At 55.3% G+C, this 11,420-nt stretch overlaps 9 non-coding genes across 9 annotated transcripts; 5 read left to right on the top strand and 4 right to left on the bottom strand.

Annotated features, from left to right (window-relative positions):
* The first annotated feature begins 558 nt into the window (after nucleotides 1-558).
* LOC134544401 (U1 spliceosomal RNA) lies at nucleotides 559-721 on the top strand. The gene has a single exon (XR_010077727.1). It is a non-coding gene; the product is annotated as a U1 spliceosomal RNA (small nuclear RNA).
* A 299-nt stretch (nucleotides 722-1,020) lies between these two features.
* LOC134544416 (U5 spliceosomal RNA) lies at nucleotides 1,021-1,140 on the bottom strand. Its single transcript, XR_010077742.1, has one exon. It is a non-coding gene; the product is annotated as a U5 spliceosomal RNA (small nuclear RNA).
* Nucleotides 1,141-1,683: 543 nt separating this feature from the next.
* On the top strand, nucleotides 1,684-1,846 carry LOC134544400 (U1 spliceosomal RNA). The gene has a single exon (XR_010077726.1). It is a non-coding gene; the product is annotated as a U1 spliceosomal RNA (small nuclear RNA).
* Nucleotides 1,847-8,196: 6,350 nt separating this feature from the next.
* LOC134544399 (U1 spliceosomal RNA) lies at nucleotides 8,197-8,359 on the top strand. Its single transcript, XR_010077725.1, has one exon. It is a non-coding gene; the product is annotated as a U1 spliceosomal RNA (small nuclear RNA).
* A 299-nt stretch (nucleotides 8,360-8,658) lies between these two features.
* LOC134544415 (U5 spliceosomal RNA) lies at nucleotides 8,659-8,778 on the bottom strand. The gene has a single exon (XR_010077741.1). It is a non-coding gene; the product is annotated as a U5 spliceosomal RNA (small nuclear RNA).
* A 543-nt stretch (nucleotides 8,779-9,321) lies between these two features.
* Nucleotides 9,322-9,484, top strand: LOC134544397 (U1 spliceosomal RNA). Its single transcript, XR_010077723.1, has one exon. It is a non-coding gene; the product is annotated as a U1 spliceosomal RNA (small nuclear RNA).
* Nucleotides 9,485-9,783: 299 nt separating this feature from the next.
* LOC134544414 (U5 spliceosomal RNA) lies at nucleotides 9,784-9,903 on the bottom strand. The gene has a single exon (XR_010077740.1). It is a non-coding gene; the product is annotated as a U5 spliceosomal RNA (small nuclear RNA).
* Nucleotides 9,904-10,446: 543 nt separating this feature from the next.
* LOC134544396 (U1 spliceosomal RNA) lies at nucleotides 10,447-10,609 on the top strand. Its single transcript, XR_010077722.1, has one exon. It is a non-coding gene; the product is annotated as a U1 spliceosomal RNA (small nuclear RNA).
* Nucleotides 10,610-10,908: 299 nt separating this feature from the next.
* Nucleotides 10,909-11,028, bottom strand: LOC134544413 (U5 spliceosomal RNA). The gene has a single exon (XR_010077739.1). It is a non-coding gene; the product is annotated as a U5 spliceosomal RNA (small nuclear RNA).
* Between the last annotated feature and the right edge of the window lie 392 nt (nucleotides 11,029-11,420).

The following is an 11,420-nucleotide window of genomic DNA, read 5'->3' as shown; positions in this document are numbered from 1 at the left end:
GGGAAACCAGAGCACGGTTGAAACTTTGAAAATCCGGACTATATAGGAAAAATGTGCGGACCACCACTAATGGTGAAAATAGCGTACGGTCGTGCAGCCTGAAGCCGCGAATCGTCCGAAAATCGCCTCGTGGGACACGGCACTCGATATTTCGTGAAACCCTAGGTATGTTGCTAATGGAAAAAAGTTCCCCTCTCGACTGTGCCGTGGTGCCCGCCTTTTTGCCGAGGCGGACGCGACGACCCGAGTGCCGCCACGCGGCAAACGGTGTAACCAAGTGCCGCCACGCGGCAAACGGGGTAACCAAATGCACGCGGCGGTCGACCGTCGCCGTGGGTACAGAAACAAAGGAAACGAGGTGCGAGTAGAAACGGGCAGTTGTAGGAAGAAATTGTATTTGCATTGTTGGTGTGTACTGTCATGTAGTGTGATGAACTGGCACGGGAGTGTTATGTCTGGGGAAAGAGCTGTTTCGGAGGTAGAAGTACATAACCTCAAAACACGTTGATGAGGTGGTCCGAGCTCCAAGTGAAATAGAAAAGCGAAACACTGCGCAGCATACTTACCTGGCGTAGGGGCTACCCTGATCAAGCAGGGGGTTCCCCCAGGGTGAGGCTCTTCCCTTGCACTTCGGTTGAGCTGACCTCTGCGATTACCCCAAATGTGGGTAACTCGGGCGCGTAATTTTTGGTAGTCGGGACTGCGTTCGCGCTGTCCCGGTGAAAAAATTTCAACTTAGTAGTTGTGAAGTAGTGTTAAGAATTATGTACAGTGAAGTGTAATTTTTTTTTTTTTTTTCATCTGTGTATGGTATGTAATGCATTCGTAGGTCTCAAGTTTACGGTGCCTTGGCGAACAACCCCACCGTCTTGAAAGTGCGGAAGGAAGGTACGTAATTGTGCATGGTAATAGTTGAAAAAAGAAAAAAAAAATTCCCATGAACGATACTTGTCCAATTCGATTTTTCAGATTTCCCCCTCCCCGCCTCACCCCCGGGCCCAGTGGTTTAACGGTAACCGGCCCAGTGTGTAAACACTGGGCACAACAAAAAATTGTTTAAAGACTCATCAAATGTTCCCCTCCACGGAAATCTTTAGTAAAAGGCGAAAGATTTATGCGTTTGAAGGGAAACCAGAGCACGGTTGAAACTTTGAAAATCCGGACTATATAGGAAAAATGTGCGGACCACCACTAATGGTGAAAATAGCGTACGGTCGTGCAGCCTGAAGCCGCGAATCGTCCGAAAATCGCCTCGTGGGACACGGCACTCGATATTTCGTGAAACCCTAGGTATGTTGCTAATGGAAAAAAGTTCCCCTCTCGACTGTGCCGTGGTGCCCGCCTTTTTGCCGAGGCGGACGCGACGACCCGAGTGCCGCCACGCGGCAAACGGTGTAACCAAGTGCCGCCACGCGGCAAACGGGGTAACCAAATGCACGCGGCGGTCGACCGTCGCCGTGGGTACAGAAACAAAGGAAACGAGGTGCGAGTAGAAACGGGCAGTTGTAGGAAGAAATTGTATTTGCATTGTTGGTGTGTACTGTCATGTAGTGTGATGAACTGGCACGGGAGTGTTATGTCTGGGGAAAGAGCTGTTTCGGAGGTAGAAGTACATAACCTCAAAACACGTTGATGAGGTGGTCCGAGCTCCAAGTGAAATAGAAAAGCGAAACACTGCGCAGCATACTTACCTGGCGTAGGGGCTACCCTGATCAAGCAGGGGGTTCCCCCAGGGTGAGGCTCTTCCCTTGCACTTCGGTTGAGCTGACCTCTGCGATTACCCCAAATGTGGGTAACTCGGGCGCGTAATTTTTGGTAGTCGGGACTGCGTTCGCGCTGTCCCGGTGAAAAAATTTCAACTTAGTAGTTGTGAAGTAGTGTTAAGAATTATGTACAGTGAAGTGTAATTTTTTTTTTTTTTTTCATCTGTGTATGGTATGTAATGCATTCGTAGGTCTCAAGTTTACGGTGCCTTGGCGAACAACCCCACCGTCTTGAAAGTGCGGAAGGAAGGTACGTAATTGTGCATGGTAATAGTTGAAAAAAGAAAAAAAAAATTCCCATGAACGATACTTGTCCAATTCGATTTTTCAGATTTCCCCCTCCCCGCCTCACCCCCGGGCCCAGTGGTTTAACGGTAACCGGCCCAGTGTGTAAACACTGGGCACAACAAAAAATTGTTTAAAGACTCATCAAATGTTCCCCTCCACGGAAATCTTTAGTTTTTTTTTTTTTTTTTTTTTTTTTTTTTTTTTTTTTTTAAAAAAGGGAACTCCCACTGAAGGGAGTTACCCACCAAAAAATTCATCTTTAATATAAAAAGCGGATACAGGTGAACACAAATAAAACACAACATAGAACACGAATACATGGCCACAAGGGCGAATGGTGACAATCTTTATTCAACACTGACGAAACGGGGCCCCTCCGACGATACCGTCCTAGAGGTCCAGCTGCTTGTTGGGCGGCGAATCTTCTGTGGGCTGCCGGGGGCGACTCGGGGCGCAGAAGGTGCCGGGCCGCAGATGAAGACGGTCCGGAGCAGTGGCGATGTTAGGCAGTAGTTCACTGAGAGCAGAGATCTTGATGGGATGATGCCTGGTAACATTCCTCAGAGCCAACCGTGGACGTGGTGATCACCGTCGTCAGCTGCCGGGCCCACCAGCCGCGACTGCACCAGCGTCAACGTCATCAGGGTCAGGGCGTCTCAAATGATCGTAGGTAAAGAGCGGTCGGCGGGGGTGAGGGGCGTCAGGCAGGGGCTCTGCAAGGAGTCGGATCAGGGGGTTGTCAGAACGCCGGCAGTGGCGGAGAAACTTCTTAGTCACCTTGCAGAGCAGCTCGTGTAAGTGCGGGAGCCCAGTCTGGTCCAGGAGGGTCTGTCGTAAGGTGGCGCGAGGGAGACCGAGCAGGAGGCGGGCACCGAGAAAGTAGGACCGGGTGATCGGACGGAGGTTGTACAGAGAGGAGTGGACCCAAGCCGGGCACGCGTAGAGGAAGTGGGGAAGAACAAAGGAACGGTAGGCAGTCACACGAACGTCGAGAGGGGTGCCGGATGTCGGTCTGAGTATGGTGGCCAGCGGAGCCATGACGGCACGGGACTTGGTGCGGATTGAGTCGAGGTGCGGCAGAAAAGTAAAGGTATTGTCTAGGGTGACCCCCAGATAACGGATGCGAGGCGACCAGGGGATGGCTACGGTGGAGATGACTGGCGGGTGGTCGTGGTGTGGATGAAGTCGGGAGAAGAGGATGGATCGTGATTTAGAGTGATTGAGCCCGATGCCATGCGCGAGGAACTGATTGTTGAGGGAAGTGAGGCCGCGGCCGAGACGGTCGCAGAGCAGCCGCTCGGAAACTGAAGAGGCCAGGAGACAGGTATCATCGGCGTACTGGACAAGATAGGTGCCGGGAGGGGGCTTGAGATCAGAGATGTGGAGGGTAAAAAGTAGCGGTGAGAGAATGGCGCCCTGGGGGACGCCGGCGGAGATGGGGCGGGGGCCGGAGAGGACCCCCTCCACCCGAACCCGGAAGGTGCGACCCTCCAGGAAGGAGCAGAGGAGGCGGATGAGATGAGATGAGAGGTCGGTGGCAGAGAGGCGCTGGAGGAGCTGGGCATGCGGAACGGAATCGAAAGCACGGGCGAGGTCAAGAAGCACCATGCCCGTGTGTTGCCGCCTGGCGAATCCCTGGACCACCAGGTGCTCCACACGGGCAATGGCGTGGGTCGTCGAGTGGCGGGGGCGGAAACCGAACTGGTGGCGGGGTAGAAGGTCCAGGGTGGTGACTTGAAAGAGGAGACGGCGGTGGATCGCCCGTTCCGCGACCTTGGACAGAATAGGAAGAAGCGAGATGGGCCGAAAAGATGAAGGGAGAGACGGGGGCTTGCCAGGTTTGGGGATGGGTGAGACGACGGCGGTTTTCCAGGGGGTGGGGAAGTGGCAGAGGAGGAACATTGCGTTGAAAAGACGGGTCAGAAACACAAGGGCCTTGCGAGGTAGGGCACGGAGCACGGGGGAGGGCAGAGAGTCGTGGCCAGGAGCAGAACGGGGCCGAAGGCGGGCGAGCAGGGTGCGGACCTCGGAAGGCGTGACGAGCGGCAGGGGGAAGGTGGCCGGAAGGGGGGGCAAAGTGACGTGGCGAGACAGGAGGCGGGCCCCGTCCTCGTCGTCCGAAGACTCGGAGGACAGGGAAGGGCCGGGTGCGGATGCGAAGGTGGTCGCCAGGTAGGCGGCCACCGCCTCGGATCGCTCCGAGGCCGTTTCCGCCACACCCGTGGGGGTGGTCAACGGGGGGATGGTGGTAGGAACCGAGCGGAGACGACGGACGTGAGACCAGAGGGAGCCGGAGCAAGCAGAGAGGGATTGGAGACGCCGAGTCTCCAGACGGGCCCTCCACTCCGCGACCAATCGCCGGCAGCGCCCCCGCAGCACCAGGTACACCCGCCGGTGCAGCAGGGAACGACTAGCCTGCCAGAGGACGCGGAAGCGGTTGCGCAAGGACAAGGCGTCCCGGAGGTAAGGCGGAAATGGGTCGACAAGGGGACGGGGGGGAACCAGAGGTATGTTGGCAGAGGCGGCCGCGGAAATGGCGTCGGTCAGCGAGAGAACGTTGGCGTCAAGGCGGGCAGGGGTATCGAACGGAACAGACAGGTCTATGGCAGCGGAGAGGGAACGCTGAAAACCGCCCCAGTCGGCCTTGGGAAAATCGAAGCGGGGGAGGTGGGGGTTAGAACGGGGGTGAAAGTGAAGTGTGGCAAGAACAGGCAAGTGGTCGGAGGTGCCGGAGGTGATGGTGGTGAGATCCGAGAGAATGGGGAGGGGCGTGGACAGTGCAAAGTCGATGATGCTGGGTTGCCGGTTGAGCTGGGCCGGAAAAAATGTCGGGGTCGGAGGGGCATAAAGAGAGAGAGGAGTACGCCGAAGGAGTTGCCGGAGGGAGCTGCCCCGCCGGTTCGCGGCGGCACAGCCCCAGAAGGGATGGGTGGCGTTGAAGTCCCCGGCCAGCACGACGTGGGCGTCGAGCCGACCGAGGGCGACAACGTCGGCCGTGGGAAAGGCGTACTGAGGGGGGAGGTACAAGGATACCAAGGTCAGGGAGTACGGGAGGCCGTGCAAGCGCACAGCAACCGCCTCGGCCGCGGGGGAAGAAGGGATGCGACGGCGATGATGTGAAATGGTGTTGCGGACGAGTAACGCCACCCCCCCGCCCCGACCATCGCGATCGGCACGGTGGACCGCATACCCGGGGACCAGGACGGGGGCAGAGGGGGAGAGCCAGGTCTCAGAAAGGAACACGACGTCGGGCGATCGCTCGTGGAGCAGGTGCAAAAGGTCGTGGAGCTTAGGGAGGAGGGAAAAGACGTTCCAGATGAGGACACTAAGGGGAGGGGCGGGATCCATCGAAGAAATTCAGAAGGGCCTGGAGGAGCACTTCGAACTTCTCGGTGGAGGTGCGGGCTCGGGAGAGTGCCGTCAGGACAGACCGGATGAGCGGGAGGTACTGTCGGATGAATGAAAGGAAGTCGTGAATGAGGGATGAAAGCGACGAGCAGTCTGAGTCGGAGGCAAGCGGTCGAGAGTCAGAAGAAGGAGCGGAAGGAGGAGGGTGCGAGGTGGCAGAGGGGGGAACAACCGGTACAACGGGGGGAGGGCGTGCCCAAGCATTGGTGGAGAGAGCAGGAAACGTCTTGGGATCGGACAGGGACGGGACAGAGGGCCCGGTCCCCACGGCAGTCGTCGTGGCGTCAGTGAGTCGTTGAGGGTGTCGGCGCAGGTAAGCCTGAATCACGCGACAGTCAGTGGAAGTAGCGAAGTGGGCCCCGTCACAAAGCGTGCAGCGTCGGGTAGTCGAGGTGCAGTCCCGAGACCAGTGGGGCCCAGCGCACTTGAAACAGGCGAGGTCCCGGTGGCATCGGGAGGACGGGTGTCCAGGCCGCTGGCAGCGGTAGCACTGAGGTACGCGCCCCGAGCCGCGGTATTTCTCAACTGCCACCACCCAGCAGCCCAATGTCTTCAACTTCAGGAAGGGGGCTGCCTCACCCAGACCGGATGTAGTGACCAGGAAAGGCCGGGTCGTTGAAGTAGGAGAGGTGCGCATGGCCACCACAGATGCCACAGGTAGGTGCAGGTCGAGCAGGGACTGGGTGACCTCGTCAGCCGTCGTGGAGAGAGGGAGTTTCTTGATCACAACTCGATCGGCACGCTCGTCGGGGCGGAGATGGGTGTAGGGTTTATATCCGAGGCGTTGGAGTTCGTCAAATAGGAGCTGGTGGTCCTGAGGGTTGCTGGTATAAAAGGAGGTGCGGTCATTGACGGAGGTGACAGAGAGAGGACCGGAGAGGAGAGACTGAAAACGTTGTGCAGTGGCGAAGGGGCCGGCTGTGGGCGTGAGAAGGCAGGCGATCGGAGGCATGCGAGGCGTGCGAGGAGTGGAGGTAGGCGGGCGAGGCGCCGCCGAGGAGGAGGCACGAGGCTGCGAGGCTGGAGGGCGGGGTGGAGCACGAGATGAGCTGGGACTCGTCGAAGAGGGGCCCGGGAGAGTGGTGAAGGGCACAGGAGGAGGTTGCGTGTCGGGCCGGTGCCGCTTAGCATGCTGCTTGCGGCGGGGCTTGGCAGTCAAGGGTCGGTCCGAGGAGGCAGCCCCAGCGCCGTCGTCGGTGTCGGTATCCGGTAGACTGAGGAGACTGTCGTAGCGGTTGCTGGTAGGGACGGCATCGTCGGAGGAGTGCTGGTCGGGGTGGGCGCGCTTGACGGTCTTCGTGGGAACGATGAAGCCGGTGTCCATGGGAGTAGCAGTCGCAGCAGGAGGAACGGCGGCAGGCGGTGAGTCGGTCGGCAACAGCGGAAGAGAAGGCGCAGGAGACATGATCGGTGAAGTGATGCAGGCCGTGGTGGTAGTAGTAGTCACAGTTGGTGGTGTTGGAGCAGAGGTAGTCGTAGGCAGAGCGAGGATGGTGGAGACGTCCAGGCCGTGAAGATGTTTCGTCTCGCTGACCTTAATGCAAACAGTCTGGGTGCGCAGCCCGGCTGGCGCGGGGGAGGGAGGCGGAGCCACCCCCCCGACCCCAGCAGCGCCCGCCTCCCCAGACCCGACTTGCATGGTCTCCAAGCGCTGGCGATGCGGTCCACAGTATTGTCGTGGCTGGGGTGGCCGATTGTCAGTAGTCATCTCATCGCCAGAACCGGCCTCGGCCGAGGGCCTCGGACCAAAGTCGTCCCCGCCCTGGTTCGGCGTCATCGGGAGAGAGTCCATTCCAAACTCTCCCCTCGGCCTCCCCAATAGGCTACAACTTGGTTGCCGGGAGTCACAAGAAGTGGCCTCGGCCGATGGCCTCTGACCGAGGTCGCCCCCGCCCTGGTTTGGCTTCATCGGGAGGGAGTCCATTCCAAACTCCCCCCTCAGCCGCCCCAATAGGCCGCGACTCGGTGGCGCACAGCACTCACAAGAAGAAGATCTAGGATCTAAGAACTAGATCTACACAAGAGCACTCCTGGTGGTCGACTCAGGAACTAGCAGCAGCAGGTCTCGGCGGCTCGCTGAAATTGCTGAAAGGAAACCAGTTAGTTAATGGCCAAAAGTGCTCAGATTTGCTTCAAAAAGCTTTTAAAAAATTCCCCTGAACAGTTTGATGCCTTTGAAGGGAAACCAGAGCACGGTTGAAACTTTGAAAATCCGGACTATATAGGAAAAATGTGCGGACCACCACTAATGGTGAAAATAGCGTACGGTCGTGCAGCCTGAAGCCGCGAATCGTCCGAAAATCGCCTCGTGGGACACGGCACTCGATATTTCGTGAAACCCTAGGTATGTTGCTAATGGAAAAAAGTTCCCCTCTCGACTGTGCCGTGGTGCCCGCCTTTTTGCCGAGGCGGACGCGACGACCCGAGTGCCGCCACGCGGCAAACGGTGTAACCAAGTGCCGCCACGCGGCAAACGGGGTAACCAAATGCACGCGGCGGTCGACCGTCGCCGTGGGTACAGAAACAAAGGAAACGAGGTGCGAGTAGAAACGGGCAGTTGTAGGAAGAAATTGTATTTGCATTGTTGGTGTGTACTGTCATGTAGTGTGATGAACTGGCACGGGAGTGTTATGTCTGGGGAAAGAGCTGTTTCGGAGGTAGAAGTACATAACCTCAAAACACGTTGATGAGGTGGTCCGAGCTCCAAGTGAAATAGAAAAGCGAAACACTGCGCAGCATACTTACCTGGCGTAGGGGCTACCCTGATCAAGCAGGGGGTTCCCCCAGGGTGAGGCTCTTCCCTTGCACTTCGGTTGAGCTGACCTCTGCGATTACCCCAAATGTGGGTAACTCGGGCGCGTAATTTTTGGTAGTCGGGACTGCGTTCGCGCTGTCCCGGTGAAAAAATTTCAACTTAGTAGTTGTGAAGTAGTGTTAAGAATTATGTACAGTGAAGTGTAATTTTTTTTTTTTTTTTCATCTGTGTATGGTATGTAATGCATTCGTAGGTCTCAAGTTTACGGTGCCTTGGCGAACAACCCCACCGTCTTGAAAGTGCGGAAGGAAGGTACGTAATTGTGCATGGTAATAGTTGAAAAAAGAAAAAAAAAATTCCCATGAACGATACTTGTCCAATTCGATTTTTCAGATTTCCCCCTCCCCGCCTCACCCCCGGGCCCAGTGGTTTAACGGTAACCGGCCCAGTGTGTAAACACTGGGCACAACAAAAAATTGTTTAAAGACTCATCAAATGTTCCCCTCCACGGAAATCTTTAGTAAAAGGCGAAAGATTTATGCGTTTGAAGGGAAACCAGAGCACGGTTGAAACTTTGAAAATCCGGACTATATAGGAAAAATGTGCGGACCACCACTAATGGTGAAAATAGCGTACGGTCGTGCAGCCTGAAGCCGCGAATCGTCCGAAAATCGCCTCGTGGGACACGGCACTCGATATTTCGTGAAACCCTAGGTATGTTGCTAATGGAAAAAAGTTCCCCTCTCGACTGTGCCGTGGTGCCCGCCTTTTTGCCGAGGCGGACGCGACGACCCGAGTGCCGCCACGCGGCAAACGGTGTAACCAAGTGCCGCCACGCGGCAAACGGGGTAACCAAATGCACGCGGCGGTCGACCGTCGCCGTGGGTACAGAAACAAAGGAAACGAGGTGCGAGTAGAAACGGGCAGTTGTAGGAAGAAATTGTATTTGCATTGTTGGTGTGTACTGTCATGTAGTGTGATGAACTGGCACGGGAGTGTTATGTCTGGGGAAAGAGCTGTTTCGGAGGTAGAAGTACATAACCTCAAAACACGTTGATGAGGTGGTCCGAGCTCCAAGTGAAATAGAAAAGCGAAACACTGCGCAGCATACTTACCTGGCGTAGGGGCTACCCTGATCAAGCAGGGGGTTCCCCCAGGGTGAGGCTCTTCCCTTGCACTTCGGTTGAGCTGACCTCTGCGATTACCCCAAATGTGGGTAACTCGGGCGCGTAATTTTTGGTAGTCGGGACTGCGTTCGCGCTGTCCCGGTGAAAAAATTTCAACTTAGTAGTTGTGAAGTAGTGTTAAGAATTATGTACAGTGAAGTGTAATTTTTTTTTTTTTTTTCATCTGTGTATGGTATGTAATGCATTCGTAGGTCTCAAGTTTACGGTGCCTTGGCGAACAACCCCACCGTCTTGAAAGTGCGGAAGGAAGGTACGTAATTGTGCATGGTAATAGTTGAAAAAAGAAAAAAAAAATTCCCATGAACGATACTTGTCCAATTCGATTTTTCAGATTTCCCCCTCCCCGCCTCACCCCCGGGCCCAGTGGTTTAACGGTAACCGGCCCAGTGTGTAAACACTGGGCACAACAAAAAATTGTTTAAAGACTCATCAAATGTTCCCCTCCACGGAAATCTTTAGTAAAAGGCGAAAGATTTATGCGTTTGAAGGGAAACCAGAGCACGGTTGAAACTTTGAAAATCCGGACTATATAGGAAAAATGTGCGGACCACCACTAATGGTGAAAATAGCGTACGGTCGTGCAGCCTGAAGCCGCGAATCGTCCGAAAATCGCCTCGTGGGACACGGCACTCGATATTTCGTGAAACCCTAGGTATGTTGCTAATGGAAAAAAGTTCCCCTCTCGACTGTGCCGTGGTGCCCGCCTTTTTGCCGAGGCGGACGCGACGACCCGAGTGCCGCCACGCGGCAAACGGTGTAACCAAGTGCCGCCACGCGGCAAACGGGGTAACCAAATGCACGCGGCGGTCGACCGTCGCCGTGGGTACAGAAACAAAGGAAACGAGGTGCGAGTAGAAACGGGCAGTTGTAGGAAGAAATTGTATTTGCATTGTTGGTGTGTACTGTCATGTAGTGTGATGAACTGGCACGGGAGTGTTATGTCTGGGGAAAGAGCTGTTTCGGAGGTAGAAGTACATAACCTCAAAACACGTTGATGAGGTGGTCCGAGCTCCAAGTGAAATAGAAAAGCGAAACACTGCGCAGCATACTTACCTGGCGTAGGGGCTACCCTGATCAAGCAGGGGGTTCCCCCAGGGTGAGGCTCTTCCCTTGCACTTCGGTTGAGCTGACCTCTGCGATTACCCCAAATGTGGGTAACTCGGGCGCGTAATTTTTGGTAGTCGGGACTGCGTTCGCGCTGTCCCGGTGAAAAAATTTCAACTTAGTAGTTGTGAAGTAGTGTTAAGAATTATGTACAGTGAAGTGTAATTTTTTTTTTTTTTTTCATCTGTGTATGGTATGTAATGCATTCGTAGGTCTCAAGTTTACGGTGCCTTGGCGAACAACCCCACCGTCTTGAAAGTGCGGAAGGAAGGTACGTAATTGTGCATGGTAATAGTTGAAAAAAGAAAAAAAAAATTCCCATGAACGATACTTGTCCAATTCGATTTTTCAGATTTCCCCCTCCCCGCCTCACCCCCGGGCCCAGTGGTTTAACGGTAACCGGCCCAGTGTGTAAACACTGGGCACAACAAAAAATTGTTTAAAGACTCATCAAATGTTCCCCTCCACGGAAATCTTTAGTAAAAGGCGAAAGATTTATGCGTTTGAAGGGAAACCAGAGCACGGTTGAAACTTTGAAAATCCGGACTATATAGGAAAAATGTGCGGACCACCACTAATGGTGAAAATAGCGTACGGTCGTGCAGCCTGAAGCCGCGAATCGTCCGAAAATCGCCTCGTGGGACACGGCACTCGATATTTCGTGAAACCCTAGGTATGTTGCTAATGGAAAAAAGTTCCCCTCTCGACTGTGCCGTGGTGCCCGCCTTTTTGCCGAGGCGGACGCGACGACCCGAGTGCCGCCACGCGGCAAACGGTGTAACCAAGTGCCGCCACGCGGCAAACGGGGTAACCAAATGCACGCGGCGGTCGACCGTCGCCGTGGGTACAGAAACAAAGGAAACGAGGTGCGAGTAGAAACGGGCAGTTGTAGGAAGAAATTGTATTTGCATTGTT

This window comes from Bacillus rossius, unplaced genomic scaffold, assembly GCF_032445375.1.
Source record: "Bacillus rossius redtenbacheri isolate Brsri unplaced genomic scaffold, Brsri_v3 Brsri_v3_scf371, whole genome shotgun sequence".
Taxonomy (NCBI): domain Eukaryota; kingdom Metazoa; phylum Arthropoda; class Insecta; order Phasmatodea; family Bacillidae; genus Bacillus; species Bacillus rossius.
This window is presented reverse-complemented; position numbering and strand designations above follow the sequence as displayed.